The sequence below is a fragment of the Otolemur garnettii genome, unplaced genomic scaffold, assembly GCF_000181295.1.
Source record: "Otolemur garnettii isolate 467f Iridium unplaced genomic scaffold, OtoGar3 scaffold00205, whole genome shotgun sequence".
Lineage (NCBI taxonomy): Eukaryota > Metazoa > Chordata > Mammalia > Primates > Galagidae > Otolemur > Otolemur garnettii.
In genome coordinates, this window is record NW_003852600.1 from 308,358 (window position 1) to 310,426 (window position 2,069).

Sequence of the window (2,069 nt, forward strand, 5' to 3'; positions counted from 1 at the left end):
CCTGCCACAACTCCTGGCTATTTTTCTGTTGTTGCAGTTTGACTGGGGCTGGGTACGAACCTACCACCCTCAGTATATGGGGCTGGCGCCCTACTCACTGAGCCATAGGCGCTGCCTCATTTAATTTTTTTTTTTTTAAAGCATTAAGCATTTGTTGTATTGAAAGATTTTTAGTTCTAATACTAGCAGTACAAAGTTACAGAGCATAATTTTTAACAGTTGCAGGTATATTAAGTATGGTATGTTTCATGGACTGGAGAAAATGGCCATCTTGTCTTTAAATTTACTACTGACAACAAAATCTGAACAGTTCTGCTAAGCACTGATATGTTAGAAAGAAAAGTAAAAATCAAACTATTTATTGTTGCTTTTTGCCATTTGGTAGCCATTTTACACAGGCTTCAAACTTCAGTATACCCTGGATTCAGTAAAAAATCCTTTTAAATGAAGTTTTGTACAATAGAAACTTCTTAGCAGTGAAAATTTAGACTGTAAAAAAATACATGCAAAACATACTTTCCTGAAAATTCTTAACTTTGAACAAAGCACTGAACTACACAAATGCAGAATAAAAACAGCATTTCAACTCCACCAAAAGTAGTCATCATAAAAGGTGTAAAAGTCACCTAACTTCACTAGACACTTCACTTTTTAAAAGAGACAGTAAAAAATATTGTCCACAAACAATATCCCAGCTGTAGGGTAGGTTTCGGAAAGTCTTCAGCTTCATGTTTCAATAGTGACTAGGTGAATACGATGGAGATCTGGAACGTGATTTGTACCTTCCACGACTATAGTAAGGAGAAGGTGACTGCCTTCTATAAATCTGATCCCTGCCTTGAGCAGCTCTCCATCCTCCTCCTTCTCCACCTCCACCCCTGTATGACCTGCTATAGTAGTCTTGATCATCATAGCCTCGATCATACCCTCTGTTGTAATAATCCTGATGGCAGGAACTTCCATAGGTAGGTCTTCTCGTGTAAATTCCTGGTGTTGGGGTATGTGGCCTTTTTGTTATAGAGAAATCAAATCTGATCCTACCACCATTAAGCTCCATTCCATTGGCATGTTCCTTAGCTTCCTTGGCATCATCTACATTTTCAAAATATACAAAGGTAAATCCTTTTGAATGCCTAGACTGTTGGTCATAAACACATCTGCAATGGGACTGTATTTAGAGAACACTTATCTCAGATCTCTTTCGGTGGTGTACAAGCTCAACCCAAATACTCCAAGACAACAGTTGGGATCAGGATTTGCCCGATTCCCAACATGATGCCTGCGAGTAGACATGGGAGAATGGCCGTGGCTGTGATATCTCTCTGTGATAATCTCAACTGTAAGACCTGCTCCGAGATCATCTATGGGAGCAGGAACGAGACTGTAACCTTGTATAATACCTTCGAGAGCTTCTTCAGCACCTAGACCTAGATTCAGATCTGGACCTGGACTTTGATCTGGAATTCCTGGAATCTTCCTTAGAGTGAGACCTTGCAGGGGTATGCCTTGCAGATTTCGCCATCCGTGAGCACTTTCACTTCTGGAAGCAGAACGGTATTCTTAGCGTAGTGCTTTCTGATTCCAGATTACTTCTTATCTTAACTTCATTTTTATTTCTTTTCTTCATTCTCCCATTTCAAATTCTGACTTCTTTCATCTTCCCCACTTCACACAAATTGCTCAATATTCTACAAGTGGGACTTCTGCTCTGATAATTAGCATGCATTCTTTCTTTTGTTTTTTCAAATTTCAGCTTCACTTATTCCTGAGCTTCAAATACTCATTTATAAAACTTGTCAAATGACAACTTCCACATTTTCCTTCTTCAACATTAACCTTGTAAAATCACTCATTATTTCAGTTTGAAATTGCTACCTTTTAGCTCAAAAAATTCACAATATTAAAGAACTCTGCTCACCGTAGTTCTGTTCGCCGCTGTCACTCATGACTCCTGGCTGCTGTCGCCGCTTGATGTGCTTCAATGAAGCTGCCAACCTCTTGTGCCTTTTTATAGAGGCTCCGCTGCAGCCTCACACAATGTACCAATTTCTGAGCCACTGACAACCGAA

General features: G+C 39.6%; 1 protein-coding gene and 1 pseudogene across 1 annotated transcript in view; both read right to left on the reverse strand.

Moving 5' to 3' along the window:
• The window catches only part of NT5E (5'-nucleotidase ecto), a 52,755-nt gene that overhangs the window by 43,112 nt on the left and 7,574 nt on the right, over positions 1-2,069 (reverse strand). The gene's annotated exons all lie outside the window — the stretch shown is intronic.
• LOC100953617 lies at positions 522-1,629 on the reverse strand (annotated as a pseudogene).